The sequence below is a fragment of the Ananas comosus genome, linkage group 2 (genome assembly GCF_001540865.1).
Source record: "Ananas comosus cultivar F153 linkage group 2, ASM154086v1, whole genome shotgun sequence".
Lineage (NCBI taxonomy): Eukaryota > Viridiplantae > Streptophyta > Magnoliopsida > Poales > Bromeliaceae > Ananas > Ananas comosus.
In genome coordinates this window covers 13,574,501-13,599,502 of record NC_033622.1, presented here as the reverse complement: position 1 = coordinate 13,599,502, position 25,002 = coordinate 13,574,501, and the positions used below count along the sequence as shown (strand labels likewise).

The 25,002-nt window shown below is 34.1% G+C and overlaps 1 long non-coding RNA gene across 10 annotated transcripts; it reads right to left on the bottom strand.

Moving 5' to 3' along the window:
- Positions 8,569–24,942, bottom strand: LOC109704030. 10 transcript variants are annotated; one of them, XR_002214131.1, is made up of 9 exons: positions 24,792–24,937; positions 24,423–24,711; positions 24,010–24,265; positions 22,719–22,789; positions 19,113–19,211; positions 17,909–18,021; positions 17,283–17,507; positions 10,942–11,045; positions 8,569–9,103 (listed from the first exon to the last, which is right to left on the bottom strand). It is a non-coding gene; the product is annotated as an uncharacterized LOC109704030 (long non-coding RNA). The 10 variants fall into 10 exon arrangements; XR_002214148.1 differs by having other exon boundaries at positions 17,283–18,021; positions 24,423–24,627; positions 24,792–24,942; XR_002214132.1 differs by having other exon boundaries at positions 8,569–9,150; positions 17,283–18,021; positions 24,792–24,939.

Sequence of the window (25,002 nt, the reverse complement as noted above, 5' to 3'; positions counted from 1 at the left end):
GTAGTTACCTCTATTTGAGTTCAAAAATATAGGAGGGCACATTCATAGAAATATCTTTGTTAGATTAAGCATTTAAAAAAAATTGGTACAGAAAAAGTTTATCATTTTTATTTTATCTTTTATTAGTGTCATGTAGCAACTTACTAACAAATATAACACATAAACCTTTATAGAAAACAAAAGTATTTACTTCTCTCTATCTCTCTCTCTCTCTCTCTCTCTCTCCAATTTTACCACTATTTTGGTTTGTGTATTATCCAATCTCCTACTTCATTCATTCGACTTGTAATAGTTGAAGCCAAAATTGTGCTCTGTTCAAGTGAAAACACATCTTGACCCCAGTGGGAGCTTCTAACCTCTCTGAGTCTGCAGCTGGCGTTCAAAGTTTGACTGGTAAATCTCAGAGAGCACAATCAAACCTCTTTATTCATTTTTGGGGAACTGCAGAGAATAGCTTCGACCTCAAAATAAAAACAGAGAGGCACTGTTTGATCCTATGTTGTTAGTGAAACTTACATTTAATAAATTGCCGGAGTTTCTATTCACTATTCGTATCCTCAGCAAATTAAAGAGGGGAGATTAGGTCGCAGGTCGCTTACACTCACGGCGCAACCATAGAATCTAATTTTATTTTTAATTTTTATTATATATTTTCTTTAGGAAAGGCTTACTTTTTTTATTTTTATATTTTTATTTTTCCCAAGTCTCTGGGCGCTGCTTTGGGGAAGTCGTCGTACCGGGTGTAGCCGGTGAGAGAGAGAGAGAGAGAGCGGGAGAATCCGATCCTACGGACGAGAAACCGCGGAGTTTTTGGGCGAGGAGCGGAACCGCCGAGACGTCCATCGCGCCGTCGGGTTTGGATCGAACGGTCGGTGCGGTTGAGCGGAGGAGATGTTCGCTCTCGTCCTTCGGATTTTGATCGGACGGCCGGAAATCGCTGGGCCACGAGAATGGGGGTTTCTGTTGGGGAATTGATCGGTGGTCCCCTCGCGTTTGTGGTGGGGTGGGTTTGTGGGCCCCCGCGATAGCGGACTTAGAGAGTGAGCCGAGATGGGCGAATCATTGAGGTGGGCCCGGACTGAGTTGGATGAGGGCGACGGGGAGAATAGAGCGGGGCCCACCAAAAACGGGTGGTGGCAGGCCCACAGGCCACAGTTTTTTTAAAAGTTTTTTTAGGACAAAGTTCAAATACTACCTATGTGATTTTCGCACTTTCTCGCTTCAGTATCCTGCGATTTAAAGTGTATCAATTTTGTATCTTGTGGTTTTTTTTTTTCTTATCAACCTCTCCGTTAACGTTTTGTTAAATCATATACAAAAAAAACCTCAGATACTCTACATATAATTGATAAGAAAAGAAAAAAAATAAAACCACAGTACACGAAAGTGATACACCTTAAACTATAATTAAGGTACTAAAGTGAGAAAATACGAAACCACAGAAAATGATATTTAAAATTTTTTCATGTTTTTTTTCTAGCTCTAGCGGGCCCCACAGTATACAACCAATTGCATTTTTTTTTTTCTGAAACTATAATAAAATAATTGAGTTTCTAACAAATAATTTAATTGGTTGAAATATAAAACCTGTATTGCAACTTCCACATTCTAATTTTTTCTTTTTTCCGAGAAGTTCAGGGTGTGACGTGGCGGTGATGGAACGGTGGGCGTGGGGGGTGGGGACCACTGGGACAAGAAAAGATGGGCGCACAGAGGGACCCACCCGTGGTTGCAGAAGCGAACAGAAAATAAGAGGGGTGGAAGTATATACAACAAAATATATGTGGCGTGGCATTTACACCACACGATCAAAGATAAATTAATTATATAATTTTTAAAAAAATATTTTTTTATTAATTATAATAAAATAGTGAATTTAAAATGAACAATTATTTTGATTAAAACATCACATCACATCAGTAATATAATTAATATATTTAAAAAAAATTTGAAAGTATACACACGGCATAGGGATCCGTGAGTCAGCAGTTGTTGGACTCTACTGTATCTCTCTCTCTGTCTCTAATACATTTCTTTTTCTATTTTTGTTACTCCAGGCCCTCTCTGGATCATTAGGTAAAGTTGGTACCAAGGGGAATTATTTTAAAAAAAATCGAAAATAATTCATCAATTATTTGATTAATAAATATATATATATATATATGTACAGTACCAAGAATAAATTGGAATAGAAAAATCTTATGTAGTCATTATATCTTTTGTCAGCTCTGAGACAAGGAAAGATAGAAATTCAATAAATAATTCACTTGATAATGAATTATTATCATATGAATATGAGGTAGTTGAGTGATGGATATGACTTGGTTGATTGATCTCAAGACTTTGAACTCGAAATTCCAATTTTAGGTACGAAATTACAGTATCATGTAATTATAAATTCCCATGCAAAATGGTAAATACGCGAAACCAAAAAAATTATTAAGGCTTAGTTTGGTATTGAGATCTATTTAACATTGTTAGATAGAATGGAGTTGAGAAAAAATATATAGGGATATGCTTCTGCGTTCTTTGATGGGACTGTAGAAAATATATCGTAACCGACTAACCGCAACATAACGCAATATTACGTACAAAAACAAATAGGATATTTTTTCATCGCGATTTCTCACCGCACGAACGCAATCTCTCTGCAATTCCAGATGAAGCCTAAGACTCATATATTACATGGTGAAAACCAGATAAGAAGGGCTAGAAAAATCCCCTCTCTATTTAAACTCACATATCACATGAAGAGAAAATAAAACTTTCTTATAGAATCAACTGGGAAGTAAACTTATGTTTCACACCTACTCATATAAACCCAGCTGTGTCTTTCAAATTCTCCATTAATGGTAACTTTATGAAGCACTATAAAAGTACTAAGGAATAAAATAAAAGTAGAAATTATGTCACATAGACAACCATTATTGCTGGAAAGAAGTACTGTTTCCTATTTAATCCATATGATGATCATTCAAATAATTTTGCGACAGCAATAGATGTAAATAGCCCTAAGTGCTTATTTCCAGATGGGCTCCACGAATAGGCCTTCTCAATGAATAAAGCCATCAAACTTTGTGTACAGCCCACCAATTCGTACATTTCATTTATTTCACATTTCCAGTTAAGTTTATTTATTAAAAAAAAAAAACGAAACCGATAACATGTTGCCTCGCAAATAAAAAAAAAAAAAAAAAAACACATACAGATCAACTCAACCCACCCACAAAAATCACCACATATACTGTAATGCAAGAATTTCCTAGTATGCTTAAAGCAGGAGAGAAACCATTGCCCCCACATAAATCATTCATATCAACTAATTCTTCAATTCGAAACATTCACAAAATGTGGGGAAAAAAAATATGAATGAGGAGATCCTCATTCAAATTTATTCGACCTCTTTTAAATCCTCTGTTCAATATGGTATTAATATTCAGATGAAGAACTTTTAGATTAAAATAAACGTTTAATATGGAATACTCGTCGAGAAGCCCTCCCTTAAAGTCGCGCTTCAAAGATTTTGCTTCGTCGATGATATAATGTGTGTCTAACATACTGATATCTTAAAAAGTTAAAAAGTACCTTTGTCCGGTGAATGTAAAAGTATGATATGGTACAAACAATAGACTAAACTGTGGGGCATACAAAATACACGGACACACTAATCGTAGCAAATATCAATCACTACATAGCACTAGTACATGAACAGAAAAGTATTCTCTACAATAAATATTCCATATGGAACCACTAATGCCAATTAAGTATCACCATACATAAGGACAAAGGTACATAGACCAAAACATCTGTCCAGCAATAAATACTTCATATAGAACCACTAATGCCAATCAAATATCAGCATTATACCGAATAACAAAAGTTCATAGATGATATAGTACGAATGTAAAATGTGGGGGCATACAAAAAATACACGACGGATACACCAACTGTAGCACTAGTACATACACAGAAAAGGTATTCTGTATAATAAATATTCTATTACATAGACCAAATTAAACATCTATTTAGCAATAAGTAGAACCACTAATGCCAATCAAATATCACTACGCGGAATAACAAGAAAAGTACATAGATCAAAGCTTCTACTCAGCGTCCGCTTACTAGATTTGTACCACCTGCGCGACTTGAATAAGATTCGTGCGTGGAATATATATATATATATATAGATTAGATCTCATCGATCTCAGTTGCACAAAAAGGCTCTTTCCAGGTTCGCAGGCCAACAAGCGGAGCGCGAGATCGCGTCCCGCGAGAAAATCGCGGAGCGATCAGGTGACCGGCGATAAGCGGTGGCCGCGCTCATCGCCGGTCACTCGATGTGGTTCACATACACATACGGATGGGCGTGGGTGTGGGTGTGGGTGCGCGTGTACGTGCGTGTGCGTTTGTGGGGATCGTCGCTAAGCAATTATGCGGGGGTGGCGTCAATTATTTGGGGGGGCCGCGTTTTGTCCTTCGTTATTTATGGGGAAGCCATGCTTGTGCATTTTTTTTGCGCTCTCCGCCCCCTCGCTGGGAAAAAGAAATAGAGAAACGATAAGTTGACAGCCAGGACGGACTATTTTAAGCAGATGATGACGTCAATCGTCAGGACCCCCACTATACCCAGGCTTACTCAGCCCTGTCGGCCCTTTGTTCCCCCCTCTTCCACTTTCATTTCCTTCCCAGAATTTCATGTTGATTGATGATGATTTGTTTATTTATATTTATCGTACCTATCTTAAGATAACTTATTAATATTTAAAATTTAATTATATAATGTAAATTATATTTTTTTTTTAAAAAAAAATATAAGGCTCTAAAAAATATATACTAAGTTAGTTGATTTATAATAACAGTGAGAACGATTAAAAGTTGAAAAAGCCTATTTTTCTGTACCCAGCTCTACTTAATACACTAGTATTAAAAGCATAGCGAAAGATAGGGGTGTCAATGAGCCGAACACAAGCGAGTTGGAATCGACTCGTCCATAAACGAGCCGAACTCGAGCTAACATACTAAAATATTGAGCCGAAAAATTCAGCTCATGTTCAACTTGTTTATTAACAAGTCGAACATTAACCGGCTCACAAACAATAAGCTAAAATAATTAAAAAGAATATATATAAATAAGATAAATTTATAAAATTATATTCATTAGACTTTAATTTAATGGTTAAAAATTTTACATATAAATAAATTTTTTATAATTAAGATAGATTTTATATTTATGTTGGACTAAAAATTAAATAATATATATATATATATATATATATATATATATATATATATTTATATATATATATATATATATATATATATNATATAAAATTACTTATTTATATATTTAAATTAAAAATATATAAATTATATAAATATAAAATATACGTATTCGAACTATTATCAAACCAAATACGAGTTGACCCCAACTTGTATTCGATTCATTCATTAAACAAGCTAAAAAATTAAGTATATATACAACTTATTTACTAAACGAGCGTTCGATCTCGCATTCATTTCAAGCCGAACACGTATTGTCTAGCAAACAACGAGCTGTAGCGCCGCCCCTACTGAATGCACACCCAAGACATTAAAAAAAAAAAATATGACTCTTACACTTCATTCAACCAAAAACCAATATTTCAATAGTAGTTTTGCGATCCTCCTTTTAATATTAAAAAATATAAAAAAAAGTTCTAAATTTTTTAGTTTTTTAACCTCATTTTACATGTACAACTAACATTTCTCTGTGGCGACATATTTTTTATACCCTCACAAGTAGGTGTCTTCTATTTACTGTTGTATTATGTTATAAATAGCAGAATACCAATAACATATAAACAAAGAACATTTTTAAAAATCATCTCAGTACGAAAAAGAAAATATTAAACACCGTTCCATATTAGGCAGTATTTGGATTGGGGATAAGGGGAGGGATAACCCCTTATCCCCCTCTTTATATCCAAACACACCCAAACGCAAATTTTTTATCCGAAAATAGTAATTCTCGGATATCTAAAATAAGCTGACATTATTAACCCCACCAACACCTCTATTTTCTATATATAACTACCCACTATTTTTCTTATTCCATATTATATATCCAAACGCTATTTTTCTTATCCACGGGAACAACCCGATTTTCATCCAAACACTATTTTGCTTATCCCCATACTTGTACCTATTCCTGTAATAGCTAATTATTGCTTATACCCAAACCAAATGGTACCTTAATAAAATAATAAATAGCCCCATTAATAAGTATAAAATATTCAATAAAAAAGAAAAAGTTTTGGTCAAACAAGTCTTCTCTCCGGTGTTACTGTCATTTGAATGTATCACACCAATAATACAAAATCATAATAAAAAATATCAGATAAAAAACTAAATAACAATAGCAGAGTGATTTTTATACCAATATTTGCTTGACCTTGGTATTCAACTTCTAGAAATGTTATTCAAGAACACTTGCCCCTAGAAGGGATATTTTTTGACAAACGAACTCGTGCACGGGCACGAGACCTCTCACAATAGCTGCCTTTCTCCAAAAAGACATGTTTTCCTTTGGGAGGGTTCAGTGTAAAATGAACCGTTCAAAATTATTTTTAATATAAAAAATACTTCTCTACTTATTTAATTCGATAAAAATTGAAATTTTTATTTTTCACTTATTTTTAGTGAAAAATAAAAACTCAAACTACACAAAACTTTTTTATTTTATTTTTTTCTCACCAAACTTAACAAATATGATTTTTTTTTTCAACCAAACAAACATTAATGAAAAATTACTTTTTTTTTAGTTCAAACTAAACACTACAAAAAGTAAAATTTTATTTCCACCTAAAATTTTTTTTATAAAAAATTATTTTTCACACTTTCATATTGAACCAAACAGACTCTTAATTTCAGCATAGCTAAAATTATAGTCTACAACACCTAGTTAGCATTTTGACCAAGAGATATTCGCTAAATTAACTATTAAATTTAAAAATGTAACAAGTTTGATTGCATTTGTTTAATTGCCTTGCCTACATATCTAATTACATTCTAATTAAACTAATTTGTAATCTATGTTAAACTAAGTTGTAATAAAAAATAAATATTATATATAATGACTTGAATTAGTTTTCAATTACAGAATATGAGGAATATAATAATGCAAAAGTAAATACTGTTTTCACAGCTTCTGTACGAACTGAGGTCTTACGAAACCTCTTAGATATTCCGAAAAATGAGAAAAGCAAAGCTCTAAAAATCATTCTCCATGGTACGTTTCTTAAGAAGCTTCTCTTCTAGAGAAGCACCCACCAAGCATTTCATAACACACATCATAATCTTCTTGGAGCAAAAGCCTAGTTTATTAGTCTTAAGTAAAAGCTTCATTTTGAAGCTTCTACTTCTAACCGTAGTAGAATTTTTTTCTTTGAGAAATAAATAACATACTACCCGCTTTATTTACTTTATTTAAAAATAAATTTAGTTGAAAATATAAACCAACCACCAAACCCTTTACCACTTGCACTAGAAACAGTCGATAACTATAGTAAAAAATTACTAAATTACTAACGGAATGTTGAGGATTCTGCTAAAACCCCAATCCAAATAGCACGTCCAGAAAGCAAGAGAGGCTGAAGAGGACCACAAAACACAATATCCACCTGGCCGCAGCACCAAAATCAAAATAAACCAACAATATGCATATGGCTTATGACTAAAGTTCACCTCTTAAGTGATTTTGGATCCAATAAAACAATAGGTAAAATATCAAACCTACACCTAGGGATGTCAATGGGTATGATTATCTATAATTTTATTCGAACCCGAACCCGAATGAAACGGATATATCCGATGGATATGAATATGAATTCAGATATGAATATAAAAAATAAAAACCCGACGGATATGAATTCGAATATAAATTTTGATTGTACCTGATCCGAACCCGAACCTGAACCCGACCCGAACTTATTTTGTATTATATAATATATATATATATATATATATATATATATATATATATATTTGATGTTATATTTGATTTTGTATTTTAAAAATTTAGATTTAATATAATATATTTTGAAATATTGAAAAAAGAAATAATTGTTTCGGTTTTGAATTTTCGGATTCGGGTTCGGATTTGGGTCTCAAGTTTGGAGCCGGGTTCGGGTTCGAGTTTTTAAAAATTCGCTCCGAATCCGACCCGTTGACATCTCTACCTACACCATATCCACTTGGTGTTCCAGATCATTTTGGATCCAGGCCATATAAACCGACAAAGTCAATTGCATGTCGGGTTGTAACCTAATACGGCCTCATGACGAATGTAAAACAATCAATTAGTCGATATGATTGATTTGAGGGATATCATTACCTTAAAATCGAAATGAGGGCCTATACCATCTTCATATTGAGATAATTAGTCCAAAACAAAGGTTCTAAATATTGCAATAACTAATGAAAATGCTGAATGGCTGAATGGAAAAGAAGAGAATATTGTATAAATTAAACAAGATAAACAACAAAAATTAAACTTAAAAAACAGCAGTACAAAACTTATCAAAAAGATAATTAAGATAAATGACAAAAAAATACATTTATAAAGCACCAATACAGACCTATTGAATATTCAGGTAAAAAAAGAACACAGGCTTAATGCAACACACTTTTATATAGGTTTGATTGATAAAAGTCCCGATTTTGCTATCTAATCCTACAACACTTCCAACTAGGTGCTTTAACTTTAAAAATTAAAGTCTACTGCTAAATTTTTTTCCCACAATCTCTGAAGTTAGGTAATGGAACCAAAATCATTAAAGTTCAGATATTTATTACAAAAATGGTATAAGATAAACTAGTAACATCAAATATGGGCCTTATCTTAGACTCTTCCTTATAGAGACCACGGGCACACATACAGGCTCTACATCAGGGCTTGTTTGGGGTATGGTTTGAAGACTGGGTATCAGGTCAAAGTGACAATTCTAACAATAGACACAACAGTTTTATCTCAAATAATTAATGTAAAATGTAATCAAATAAAACAAGCAAAAGGTGGAGACGTGGTAATATCTCTTTGGCAATCTTGCATAAATATAGAACATATCTGCAGAAACAACTTCAGATGTTAAGTTATCAAGGTTAACATTCTTCCTGAAAGTAATATAGAGGTGCAAATTAGTAATTTTCTTACAATTATACCATGCCACTTTGAAAATTATTGAACTGAAATAATTTATAGTATATTATTGAATCCATGCACTATTATACAAATTATTTGTTAGGAATATCTAACACAAATATATACAAAATAGCAGTAATTTTGCATTGTGCAGTTCTCTGTGTCAAGTTTAACTGAATAACACGCAGACTACGAAAACCTCTAGATGAAGAAGCATATCGCTAAAAAAGTTTTTTAAAAAAAGGCAAGAGTTTGATGCAAATTAAACCACAACTTGAGTGGAAGTGAACGTAGGACCTTCACATATATACAGCTCTAAGTGTTTGTTTGTGCAATTTGTGTTAAAAAGTTCTACGGTCCCTTCCATAAAATTTTGATGTCTATCCATCCATCTTTGCACAAACCAATTATATCAAAGGGTAATTTACGCTAATTTTTGATGAACTAATAAAATCTCTTGATGACTATATTATTCAAAGGGCTTTGTTAATCACTCATTTTTCACTATTCGAACTATAGATCTGAGATATGCCACATAGAAATAAGTGCCACACGAAGCTAGTGTCCGAGTACTGCAGCCTCAGAGCATAAGTGTCCATTATTGGTCATTTCCTTCATCTGTGCCGACTAAATCAAACCTACCAATCAAGTTCTTTTCTTCTCTTCGGAATATTTAGAACTTATTTGGTCTTCCAACAAGCAAAATTGCATGACCAAGACTATTAATTTGGTTGAACATTTTACAGAAAACCTATGAAAAAACAAAATGGTAATAGTGGCAAAAAGCTTCTTTCAGCCATTTTCTATCATTTGAACTGTAGCTACTTATGGGTAGAAACCTTTTGCTTATGTCTGAGCGAAGGGGAATACTAGAGGCGAGAAACTTAAAAAATTGCACAATAGAAATTTAGCCTCAGCCACATGTAAACATTAAGAAACCTACCATGAGAATTCCAGACACTAGTGAATTTGATCTCAACCATGAACTACATTAGCTAAGCACCAAACTAGATAACATTCCCAAGTGCCATATATAATTACATGTAAACATGCGCTTAAAACCATTCAAGAACCAAGTAGGTATTCACTATTATGTATCAAATTATAAAAAATAAAATTAAACCCAAAGTTCAACAATGTACACAGACCATAACAATCCAATCTAGCAACAGCGAGATAAGACTGAAATGACCAAATTGTCATTGTTTGATCAAGAAATCACATAAATTCCCTTTGAGGTACATAAGGCAATCCGTTATTTTAGCATTAGCTATAAGTTGCAAAGAAGGATTTGGGCCTAAGTGATTCACATTAAGAGTGCAAATAATGCACTTGGTGAATGCCTAGAGGACAAGATGCGACATCTCGTCCTCCTAATGTTGGCAGTATAGATACCCCACCAACTTTTGGCTTTTTGGCAATCAACGCAGCAAAGGTTTTCAGCATCCAGATAATCAAAATGTCCTCCACAATAACAATCCCATTACTTTATGGTGAATTTGGGACCATTAGATAGCCACATTCTTACTCTTAATTCATTCTCTACTACACTATTCCAAGTTCCCCACACTTTTTTTTTTTGAAAAGAATGCTAGACCTATGAAAGGATGACAAAGAGAAGAGATGAGTCAGGTGTTGGCCCTACCAATAGAAATAGAATATATGTAACCGTGGAATATCGATAAGCACTAGTAGAAGGGCTTCTGACGTCACAAAAACAGGGCTTAAAAAATAAATCATACAGTGGCATAAAGTTCAATTACCTTTGCACCTGTTTACTGTTATCTGTTGTGCTCTTGCCTTTTTGTGGTGCGTCACTTGGATTTGAGAATGTCACCAAGCACTATACTCCACTAATCTCAGATACCTGTGCAAAGCATCCACAAAGTTTTACCTGATTCGTGATGCAAGAATTCTTTAAAAGGGCTAACTTTCAATTGAGTTTATTTGATTGGCTTTTGAACATACTAGTCCTAGTAAAGATGACTGCTTAAAATTTGAGACAAGGATTATCACAGAGCATGAAGAATCACAATAGCAAAACCGTAAAGAATATAACTTATCATTGGATAACTTAGTTTAACATCCAAACAGGTTTTAAAGATTATATCATTCAGGCCGAACATGGGGGTTAAAAACTGTTCTACGGTAGTACTATCAGAAGAAAATTAGATAGGAGTACCAGAGATGAAAGAAGAAGTTCAATAAGAATGATGTCATATTATGCAACAATTTGACCTGAAAGTTAGATGCTATAAACAACCTGTCCCGTGATCATCTCTGTTCAAGAGCATCTTCATCATATATATATATATATATATATATATATATATATATATATATATATATATATATATAGAGAGAGAGAGAGAGAGAGAGAGAGACTTGTGTGCTTTCAAAAGCACCCTAGCCTCCGTGCTATCAAGTCATTTCCGATGCTGGGACTTTCGAATCGATGATCAGCTCCGTTACAATGGATCTAGAGTATTTTAAATACCTAGAAAATAAATTTTATAAATTTTCGATATCATTTACTTAGTGGCCGAATAGGCCTAAAATCATCAATTTTAATGGTCCTGGTGAGCCATTTGCAAGTTTAACAACATAGAAATATCCAAATCATTTGAAATTTTAATGGACGATTCTTTATACTATATAAAACAAAATCAATATCTTTGATCTAAAATTTTACTGTCATAACATCACTTTTTATGAGATTCCGTGCTTCTAAAAGCACACACATGAGTATTTAAAAACCGGCAATCTAGATGGGAAGTTAGTAAAAGTGGGCAATCTAATATCATAAATTGGTTGATGGGTGAGTTGGGATCCCCCGAGTGATAGTTGGATTGGCATTGGTGAGAGTAGGATTGGCGTGTAAAAAAAGTAGATTTGCCGGCTTTTAAATACTCATATTTCCCGAGATATGTGTATACTCATATCTCTCTCTCTCGATCCGAAGATACGAAAGCTTTCATGCCTCCGGAGGCACGAATATTCAACAAAAGCTATTATCCTGTAGGCTAAGCCGCTAGTCAAGGCAATCTGAACTAGACGGGATAACATTGATAAATCCTAAGTATGATAAGGTTTGGTGGTTTATAGTTTGGGATCCGTTCCCGGGTTTTTCATCTTCGTCGTATGAAGACCTTCATAAGATCGATATAAGATATATATATCTCTCTCTCTCGATCCGAAGATACGAAAGCTTTCATGCCTCCGGAGGCACGAATATTCAACAAAAGCTATTATCCTGTAGGCTAAGCCGCTAGTCAAGGCAATCTGAACTAGACGGGATAACATTGATAAATCCTAAGTATGATAAGGTTTGGTGGTTTATAGTTTGGGATCCGTTCCCGGGTTTTTCATCTTCGTCGTATGAAGACCTTCATAAGATCGATATAAGATATATATATCTCTCTCTCTCGATCCGAAGATACGAAAGCTTTCATGCCTCCGGAGGCACGAATATTCAACAAAAGCTATTATCCTGTAGGCTAAGCCGCTAGTCAAGGCAATCTGAACTAGACGGGATAACATTGATAAATCCTAAGTATGATAAGGTTTGGTGGTTTATAGTTTGGGATCCGTTCCCGGGTTTTTCATCTTCGTTGTATGAAGACCTTCATAAGATCGATATAAGATATATAAATATATATATATATATCTCTCTCTCTCAAACCGANATATATATATATATAACTAGGCTACTATACTATCGGTAGCACGAAGGGCTCCGTGCTACCAAGTTGTTTTTGATGATGCGGCTTCCAAATCAACGATCGGCTCCGTTAGACTTGATCTACACTATTAAAAGTATTTAGAAACTAAATTTCATAATTTTTCTATATCATTTACCTATCAAACAAGTAGTCTAAAATTGAACGGCTGAAAATAAAAATCTCATAAAAAATGATGACAAAAGATTTAATTCAAGATCAGATATACTGATCTTACTCTAAATAGTGAAAAAAAATTTCTATAAAATTTTCATCGCATTTGAATTGTTTTACACCGTTAAACTCACAAACACACCACATCGGCCATTAAAATTATCAATTTTGAGATTTTTTGATCACTAGTCAAATGATGTCAAAAAAATTTGAAATTTAGTTTCCAAATACTTTCAATAGTGTAGATCAAGTCTAACGGAGCCGATCGTCGATTTGGAAGCCGCATCATCAAAAACAACTTGGTAGCACGGAGCCCTCCATGCTACCGATAGTATAGTAGCTGGACTCTCTCTCTCTCTCTCCTCTCTCTCTCTCTCTGAGAGAGAGAGAGAGAGAACTAGGCTGGAATACTATCAATAGTACCAAGTTATTGGTGCTATTGAATTTTTAACCCTTGGATTGAGAAATATGCGATTAGGATGATGTGGGCCCCCTAGGGTTGAGTGGGTGGTTGGTTGAATAGTATAATCTAACTGGTAAAAATAATCAAAGGGATTAATCTAACGGTAGAAAACTTAATAGCACTTTTCTCAAAAAAAAAAAGAACTTAATAGCACCAAGTGCTTGGTGCTATCGATAGCATAACTGCCGGACTCTCTCTCTCTCTCTCTAAATATATATATATATATATATATATATATATATATATATATATATATACATATGTGAGTCCAGCTACTATACCCTTATAAGTACGATCGCCTTCATACTAATAAATTATTTTCGATGATACAATCCATATAGTTAAATATGATTTAGAGCATTTCAAATTTCCAGAAACCAAGTTTCATAATTTTAGACATTATTTACCTTACGATCAAAAGATATTAAAATTGACAATTTTTAGGAGGTTTGATTTTGACCGTCATTTTATGCCAACTTGATGAACATTATTATAATTTCAAAAAATTATGAAATTTATTTTCTAGAAATTTTAAATGCTCTATATCATGTTTAATGGTACGGATCGTCGATTTGAAATCTCTATCATCGAAAACGACTAATGAGTACGAAGGCCTTCATACTAATAAGAGTAAAATAGTCTTGCTCTCTCTCTCCCTCTCTCTCTCTCTCTATATATATATATATAGAGAGAGAGAGAGAGAGAGAGAGTTGAGCTAGAATACTTCTAAAAGTACTACTATAGACATACTTCTTACTTTTCCACCTTTGGATCTACTCCTACTCCACCTACCCCCACTAAAACCATCCGAGGGCTACAAAGGATGGAGGCAAGTGAATAGTGATACTTCCAAAAGTATTCCAACTGGACCTATATATATAGGGGTAAGCTAAAAATGCTTTTCGACGTAGCTATTTTCAACTTTTGGGCCCCTGAATCTATACTATTCCAACAACCAAATAGTAAACCCAAGGCATCCAAAAGCTAAGAGGTTGGAAGTAGAATGCTTCCGACAGTATTCTAGTCAGATTATAAATAAATAAATAAATATCTATATATATAGTTCACCTGGAATACTTTTAATAGTAACGGAATATTATTTACTATTAACTTGTTAACCCTTAGATTAAACACTATTTCATCTACCACCACTAACCCTAGGCATCGAAAGGCTAAAAGATAGGTAGTGAATACTATTCCTTTACTATCAAAAGTATTCTAGCTTCATTCTATATATATAAAATTTCGTTGTGTTAATATCTTACATGCAAGACCTGCTTATTAATGTACCTACTCCATACAACTGCATGGTGATTATTGTGAATTTGATGGTTAAAATTTCATGACAACTTTCTGATCCCTGAATAACAGTTTTAAGTCAAGTATTATTGTACTTGAAGAAAGTATCAATTCATAGATTTAAATCCAATATGCAACGTCATGTAGCAGCAAAGCAATATTGATCACCAATAATGATTATTTGAATTTCTTTTTGTTGTAATCTGCCGTAAGTTATACTCGTTTAAAATTGCATCTAAAGGCTTGCCAACTAATTTAACATAAATTGCACGAACTTTGATGAAATTGCAACCACTTGCAAGATCTAGTGTAACCAACAGGGTCTGGCAGATCATATAAAAAATCATCTTGAGAATACAGGACAAGAATCAAGATGATTCTAGTAAAATGAGAATCAAAATAAAAATTTGAATAATTGCATCTAAAGGCTTGCCAACTAATTTAACATAAATTGCACGAACTTTGATGAAATTGCAACCACTTGCAAGATCTAGTGTAACCAACAGGGTCTGGCAGATCATATAAAAAATCATCTTGAGAATACAGGACAAGAATCAAGATGATTCTAGTAAAATGAGAATCAAAGTAAAAATTTGAAACAACAATTATATTGATAAACATCCAAGAAAACACATTAAAGTGTTTCTTACATTTTATTTGTTTCGAAGAACTAGAGTTATATTTAGAAGAATGCACCATCAACCAGACTTATATTCGTGATTTAATTAATTAGCTTGTGATGCACCCAGCTGGATGCATGATGGTGCCTTCATAAATTGAAAAATATAGAGTTAAAAAAAGTTAATATTGAGTTTTTATCTTTAGGAGCCAAACAAAACCAATAGGGCCATTAAAGCACAGAGCTTGATTAAAAAAAATAAAGCAGACGTGTTTACCCAATAAGGCCTACAGCAGTGATAAAAATGACTCGATTTCCTATGCAACAACAAAGAACTAAAGAATAATCTCGTACAATATAACGTATCATCAGACATTTGCCATGCATAAGATCAAACAGAAAGACTAACTCACTCAAAGATCACAATCATAAAAATTTCGAAGTAATGCATAAAAATCATGGTTTTGCCCACCATATTTTAACAGAAAAAGATTCTGGATAGCAAGAGATATTAAGTGCTCATAAAGTTGAAAACATCTCGAAATCAATCATGCATACATGTTTCTGAATAATATAGACATGATTGCATACTAAAATGTCAGGAAGAAGAACTATTAATAGACTTGAGAGCGTATAATCTCAGCTGTTTAGATAAAATAAATGATAACAAAAATTAGACCTGCAAGAGATATTGTCAGTCAGAATATGATGAGGGGACATGCTAAAACTACAGAGTTTATGAATGTTCTGAAACTATGCTTCTATATTTGTAATTTTGTACAAGTAATTCAGGTAAATCTTCTTCCTTTTAAATCCACTTGCACCTCAAAATTGTTGGTTCATACATAGAAATAATGAACAAGACTACAAGCATAATATATCAAGAGTATCAAAGAAAAAAACAAAAGGTTTGTTTTAACATGCTATGGAGAAAACCGGTTAATACAAAATGTAAAAAGGTTAGCAAGAAAATTGATTAAGCAACAGGAAGACATCAGCAAGGTGATCCAGACATATTAAAAGTGAACAGATTAATAAGTGATCTACAACTAGATCAAAGTTGATAATTATAATGCATACTGATGGCACATTTATCGATGCAATTCAAAAGAGAGCTATTGTAGGAATATTTGGATACATTAACAAAATAAATCACCAGGATTTCAAAACAGAAGAGCAAGTCATTACAACTATGTAGAGTAAAATTTCACTTATATCATATTATGAGAAACAAGATGTAGGTGTAGTACCTTCAAAAATAGAAAATCAGAAAAATCATCATAAGAAGTCTAGCTTAGCTTTGAAAATAAGATATTGAATTGCAGTAGAACAAATTAATACCAACAATTTGGAAAAACTTCACTATTACGAGCACAAAGTTAAGTCTAAAATAACTATAGGGTAAAATATATAGATAGTCTCCTGCACTATTTTCAAACTCCAACTTGGTCCCTGACACCCTGTACTTCTGATTTGAGCAGTTTAGTGCCTGAACTTGGTCCTTATACTTCTACATGTATTGAACTTCAGGAATTGAACATGAAAAGAACTATTCTTCTATAGACCCCGTCTCCTGTAAAATGGCTTATTTCATTGTACTTCAAATGGGTTAAAGGGTCGCACTTTATAATAGAAGACATTTCTAATAAATGCAATGCATGTGAAAGTTTGAGGACAACTTTTCAGTGAAAAAATACGGAGAAGTCACAATATCAGGATGGCTCAGGGACTACACTTACATTTTACCTGAAAACAACAAAGTATACAGGAACACAAACGATAAAGCCACGAAGAAAGCAATAAGTATAGATATCAATTTGAGGGAACAACCAAGTTGTTGTTAAGCACGACATCTAGATCAACAAGCCACAAGAAGGTGAATGATGCGTGCTAGAATGGCCTCCATCTTATCAAGCCACCCCAACTAGAGAAGAACTCGGATAGTCACTGCACACTATAAAGGTATCAGACAGTTATGAAGCTATTGATCCTTGCTATCGATGGAGGAAATGCTTAACCAAACCTTTTCTTCTGAATATACAAGAACCTACATTGCTACCAAAGAAAGCACAACATAAAAATTAGGTAACAATAAAAAGGACTACAAGCTAAAGCAAAACAGAGCCTCCTGAAAGAACTTAGAATAGACCAGAAAGGACTGAACCCCCATACTCTCAGCGCAATCTTATCGACACCTTGAAACATGACCTAAAGTCATTCTCCGTAAAAGAAAAAAAGAAAAAAGAAAAAGAAAGAAACAGCGAGCATGTAGAATATAGAAGAACAAACCAAAAGAAGAGCCTGAAAAAGATGTTACCTTTACCTAGTGCAAGGAAATTTTAAAATTTGAGGTACTTGCCCTGTCATTCTCAGGGCCAATATTGGTCACATTAATGAAAGGAACAAAAAGACAGAAAAAAAACATAGAAGATACTTCGGATATTGTTAACCCTAACCTCAATGAAAGTCATCCACTGCAAGCAGATACAACAAAGGCCACTTATGTTATAGAATCACCAAAATATTCACTTCCTGATTTTCTTTAACCTTCGCCAATAGTAACTTTGTCCTAGCATTATGTTGAAAGACACTTTACTTAGAGCAGGAATACTTGATCAAAGCGAATAGTTTCCTTACTATATCCATGTATTGCAAATTTGCAACATGTACACAAAAAGAAATATGTTTTGAATTGTTTCCAATGGCATGTAGGTGCTTATATCAGTTTTGCATGAAAGAGTCCATATGATTTGCATGTAAACACTAACAGTTGGTCGAGATACTCAACTGTATAAGAACTTGTGAAAGAATTTACGAAAGATGTTTATAACACTGAATAGTTATTTTACCTAGTTGCCACCACTCTGAATAGTTATTTTTTTACCTAGTTGCCACCACTGAGATATCTTTTCTGCTTCCTTTAATCTCAGACAACAGAAAAGAAANCTTCGCCAACAGTAACTTTGTCCTAGCATTATGTTGAAAGACACTTTACTTAGAGCAGGAATACTTGATCAAAGCGAATAGTTTCCTTACTATATCTCTGAATAGTTATTTTTTTACCTAGTTGCCACCACTGAGATATCTTTTCTGCTTCCTTTAATCTCAGACAACAGAAAAGAAATTCATTGTAACTTACTCTGTATTATATGAATATGGCTTTTTAAGAAATAACATATAATTTACATGACATTTGGATATGGATTCAATGAATGCTATGAAAATTAAGAAAGCCAACTTCATTGAAGGAAACACACCTTCAACACCTTCAATCTTAACTTGCAACAAAATTCCAAATTTTCAACAATACTATTCACACTAATTTCAGATGCGAAAATCTCCAGGAGAGAAATCTTTCTTGCAGGATCAATAAGCATACAAACTTTCCTCTTGATGAGATAACAATTATAAGCGTGAAGAAGTATCTTACATATAAGGTGCACCGAATGACCATTCTAAATCTAAAGTTAGACAAGAAATAGGAGAATAATGCAGAACGTTAGACAAGAAATAGGAGAATAATGCAGAACGGGATGGAGACAGTATGAAAGAACTTACATACTATCAAGAAGATAAATTTCCCAACTACAGAGCACCTGACCAGAAATAATATGCATGACTGACAAACAAGTTACCAAACTATCAAGATTAGGAGACTACCTTCCTCTGGGTGTACACCTCCACAACCACTACAATTGAATATCTAGATTGGAATTCATCGCCAGCACCGGCAGATCATCTTCCGGCTTTGATGCACGCCTGAGAAGGCTCAACCATAACCCTCTGTTAATCTAATTTGTACCTTTATGGGACTTTGTAGTGCAAAAATTTTACTAATCTAGGCCAGCAATTTTAAAGGCATTGAAGCATATAGGAAGACAAAATTAATACCAAGATCCAAGAAGCCTTCTTGATTGTAACAAGGATAATTTAAATAAAGAAAGAAAGATAATGAGCTGGAGTGCAAAACCAATACCGACATCACATCACAATCTCAGTAGGCTGAATCAGCTTCTGAGAACAGCTGAATCAAGTTCTCAGAATCAAGAATTGAACCTTTCTTGGTCATATCAGAGAAGATGGTCGCTATCCAAATCATACGACATAACAATTGATAAATCTATCTGAAAAAGACCTAAAAAGCCACTTATAAACGGAATCTATCAAATCTATATCAATATCGTTACAAGAAGAAGAGAGGAACTACAAATAAGCAACAAAGAAGAACATCGGGGAAATCCATAAAGACCGGAAAGGCCTAATTTCTTAATAGATTTAACATTTGGAGCACTTTCCTCTCATTTAAAAGAACGGAATCTTTTCAAAAGCACTTCCCATTGATTTAAAAGCACAGAATCTTTTTGAAGTTAATAAAGGCTATAATTTTATGATGTCAAAATAAGGAGCATTAAAATCACAATAAATAATAGCCAATCAAGCAAAATACAATGATGCATAAGTTTCGAAAGAGTTTATGGGAACTAGTTTTCGTAATTTATCCCAAGGATTGCCCGTGCTGCCCCGCGCCGAGGCCGTGCCAGCATGTGGCATAGGGGCATGCCGACACCATATCGACAAAATATTTTTTTTGAGTTTTTGGAGATGAAAAGGTTTACAATAGTTTTTCCACATCTTGAAATATATAAATCTTGTAAATTTACTAACATTTGTTGCAATTAGTGAGTTCAATTGCATATGATATCATCTTTTAGTGAAAAAAAGAAAATACAAAAATGAAGATCTCCCCCTTTTTTTTTTTATTTTAGATGTATTGAATTTGCTATGGCATTGTTTTTCTAAAAATTTTACCCAATTACAACTTTATTTTTGTTTTCATGCATATACTTTCCATAATATATGTAAAATAAATTTTTGTAGTAATTAAAATCTTTATGACTCTATTCTTACTAAATTGTACAAGATAGAACACAAACCATTTTTATAACTACTAAAGATATTAAAACAATCTAAAAAACTAATTTTTAACGAATATTTGATTAAAAAAATCCTCCAATGCATGTCAATACTCAATATGCCAGTGGTGCCATTAGCACCGGGGGGGGATCATTGCCGACATTGACACGCCCTATGTTGCTATGTCGTGCCAGTGGCATGGGCTGTGAAAGTGGCACGGCAATCCATAACATCCCAGAAAATTTTTGTCTCTATAGAAGTACATAAGCAGATGCAAAAACATCATCACCGAATCAGGTTAAGAACTAACAAAGACAAGATTAAATAAAGTATAATTACTATACATCAGTTTAATGATTTCATGTCGATGCCAACAAGAAACTTGCAAAGAAGAAGATTGGATAGGCATTTTGACAACTAAGGTGAAGATTCAGAATCAAATATAAATAGTACTTAACCAATAATTCATTATATAGATTGTGCAAAGGTGGGGGGGGGGGGGGGGCAGACCATCACAAAAAAAAAAAAAAAAAACCCATTGGGGTTGGAGGAAGGCGAACCACAAAAAAAAAAAAAATCCATGGGGGGTGGGGGGGAAAAATCACTCAAAAAAGCCATCATGAGGAAGGAAGAAAAAAACCACAAAATAAAAAACCATCAGGGGAGAAGGAAAAAAAAACATCCAGTGTTGGGGGGAAGGGAAAAAAAAAAAAAAAAAGTCATTTTGGATGTGTGGGCAGTGGGGATAAAAAAAAAAAAATCCATTAGCGAAAGAGGGAAGAAAAAAAACCCATCGAAGGGGGGAAGGGCGAGGGAGGGGGAGAAAAAAAAATCACAAAAAAATAAAAAAACCAATCAGCAGGAGGAGGGGAGGGGAGGGGAGGGGAGGGGAAGAAAACAAAAAAACGCATTAGCGGAAGGAGGGAAGGAAAAAAAAAAAACCATCGAAGAGGGGGGGTTGGGGAGGGAGAGGGAGAAAAAAAATCACAAAAAAATAAAAAACCAATCAACGGGAGAATGGGAGGGGAAAAAAACAAAAAACCCATTAGCAGGAGGAGAGAAAAAAAAAAACCACTCAAAAAGAAACCTATCAGGATAAAGGAGAGAAAAACCACAAAAAAAAAAAACATCAGGGGGAAGGAAAAAAAAAGCACAGGAACGACACTTTGAACCTTAGTGTTTTAGATCACTAGAAATTCAGATGCACTGTTAAGTCATACAATAAAATCTCAGATATTAGATCTTTCAATCAGTTGAGAAAGTAGAAGAACCAGTTGTTCGAGTATTGTGAATCATTCTACTTGAAATACAATGACAGCAATGCATTCACATATTAGAGCAAAAGTACAGAAGGCTACCAGGGTCAAAAGCCTATTTTGATCTTCTGTCCCAAAAAAGTGCATAACCTCCCTCTATTTTTCTCAGCCAAACAACAGAAGATAACCATCTCTACCACATTCTCTAAAACTCTTTGATGCCTGTGAAGCCCTGAGATATAAAAGACTTTTGGTTGCTAGTTGTTATTCAGCTAATATCTAGTTAAATACTTTTTCTATGATGCAGTGGAAAGTTGACCATGATCCCACCATAGTGAGAATTGTCGACTGCTAGTTCACAACTGTCCTGGACATCAACTAACTCTCGCAGTAGGAAACTTTGGATTTCCATATAAAAGGTCCTAATTCAACCAAATAGACTCACCAAAACTACTGATAAAACTTAACTTACGACCAAACAAAAGAGATGTTCTTACAATCAATTTAGACACATCCCTGACACAATTTGACCCTGTGTTGAACCCTTTCAGTAGACCCAATGTGGACACCAATTGATGCTCACACAAATGCAATTATCTGAATCGTAGTTAACAATGTCTTCCATAAGATAAAGCGGTGCTTCAGATCTAGAATAGAAGTTAATCTCAAGAAATCCGGATAAACAAAAACAACAAGGATTGAACCACATGCCAAGTTGATGTGAAATAAAAAAATCAAAAAGCAATAAAAGTCATGCATATTTGAAGACAATAAAGAGCTCCGAAACATTTCTTGCATGGTCTTCAGTCAAACATAACAACTGAGAAATTACAACCAATTGAAGGGTAAATATAGAACACAATATTTGCCTTTATCTGGAACCCTAGGAGATAAAATTAATTTTGAAGCTACATCACTCAAGAGGTCATCTCAAGTTTTATGTTGAAGCTTTAAACAATAGAAATATGAATACATAGTAAAACCATTAGTAAAAAGAGTATCCACAGGTGTTAAGGGCATAAATCTTTTGAAGTTGCTCTAGAGAAAAAGATGCACAAAAAATCAGATACAGTAGAAGCAGAAGATTTCGTTTTACCATCTGAGGAAAGAACACCCATTGGATGCCAAGTGTAAGAAGCATCCAGAAGAAGTGAATGATTAAGCAATCTGCAACAAAATCAAGGACCAAGATAAGACATTAGAATAGCATTCCTAACCCTTGCTAGTTTAGATTGCATCAAATAAAAGGATCAAATGGAAAGTAGACTTCGAAATGCCCCTTCGATAGATATCGAACCGATGGAATCCTTTGAACAGCTTCAAATTTTCTACTTCTGTTGTTATCATGAAGAATAATTTTTATTTCACTGGTTTGAAGTGAAGAAATGTCCCTCTCCCAACAATATATCACTAAACCTTGTCTTTGCATGACTAGCATAATTAATCCTTTTTCTCAGAAACATCTGCAATCCTCATTGGATACTAAAGAATCAATCAGCCTCACAATTTCTCAGTGACCCCTAACTCTTATCAACCAAATTAAAAAATCAATAAAAAAATAATATAAAATTCAGCTATCTAGAATTTCCATACCAATATATTCTATCGAATCCCTTTGCTCTAGATTTTCTCTTTTCAGCTATTAATATCTATGTCAACAGTTATTTCAAGTCTTTCAACAGGCTTTATAACAGTATCATTTCTGTTAAACAGATTAATAGGCCATGTCTCATTTGATGACATTTATTTTCTATAGATAATGGACTAAGGTTCAATAGCCGGATTGTTCTCACCAATTCCTCCAAATTTAGTGCACTTGGAAATTAACAAACTTAAGCAAAATTATCAGATTTTCTTACAACTCCATTGCAACCCTTTCCCTAACTATATGTAAGAAGAAGAAAGCCAACCACATTGAAGAAAAATCATCTTCATTCTCAGCTCTGCAATAAAATTCTAGATTTCCAACTAAACTCTTCATCCTAATTTCAGATATCAAAATCTCTAGAAGTGAAATATATCTTGCAGGATCAATAGCACAGGAAATGTTCTTCTGACTGACATGACAGTTACAAGACAAATGATCATTCAAAAAGTTTCTTACATCCACAACATGCAGTTCTTGACCACATTATAGGCATCGTTGCAGACAAAGTCCTTCATATTCCACTTCTTAGCATATCATTAAATTTAACACTTTCCACTTCTTAGCATATTGTTAAATTTAGCACCTTCTAAATCTAAAATTATGCAGGAAGAAGGAAAAGAATGCTGATGAACAGGATGGAGACAGTAAGAACTTACATATTATCAAGATTACGATACGATTTTCAAATTTCGGGGCACCAGACAAGAGACAAATTATGCATGATTGACGAATACATTACCAAACTAATTATCAAGATTAGGATGCTCCCTCTGGCTGCACAACTCCACCACCAGGTCCACCACCGTCCAAACGTCTTCCTGCTTTGATGCAGACCGGAGAAGATGAACCATAATCTTTGTTAACATAATTAGCACCTTTAAGGGATTTGTTTACTGTAGAAATTCTGCTCTTCGTCTTCTTCATTTCATCCCGGTTGAATCAATTTGAAAATAACATACAAAGCCAATCGCATCTTAACTTCTTCAAAAGAATATCTATAAATGGAATCGATAGGATCTTTATCAGATTTGTTACAATTAAGATAGGAACAATTGATAAGCCAAAAAAATAATGCCAAATCCAAAAAAAAAAAATCCAAGAAATCCGAATAGAACCCTAATACTACAGAAATAGCAGAAGAATTAGGCTCACCACACTTGACGAGGAAGGTAGATGATGACGAGAGGAGAAAATCAAAACGAACCGATTCAAGAAGCTTCCCGAGGAGATCACCTCCCCTTCGTCTTTTTCGTGCCATCCCCGTTGGATCATTTTGAAAAACAACATACAAAGCCAATCGCATCTTAACTCCTTCAAGAGGAGTTCTATAAACGGAATCCATAGGACTTTTATCGGACTGTTCCAAGAAGAAGATAGGAACAATCGATAAGCAAAAAAACGACGCCAAAATCTCCAAGGAATCCCGAATAGAGCCCTAATTCTAGAGAAAAATCGGAGGGATTAGGGTTCACCATCCCGCGAAACATAAACAACGAGGAGAAGAGAACGATCGGAACGAACCGATGGGAGAAGCTTCCCGAAGAGCTCGTCTCCACTCCGAACCTTTCTCTGATCTCTCTCTCTCTCTCTCTCTCTTCCCCCCGAACACTCCAAGCTCTCTCCCTCGCTCTCTCTCTCTCTCTCTCTCTCTCTCTCTCTCTCTCTCTCTTCGTCTTTTGGCCTCGTCGCATCTCTCGCGATATCGCGCTCTACGTCGGCTTAAATAGGCATA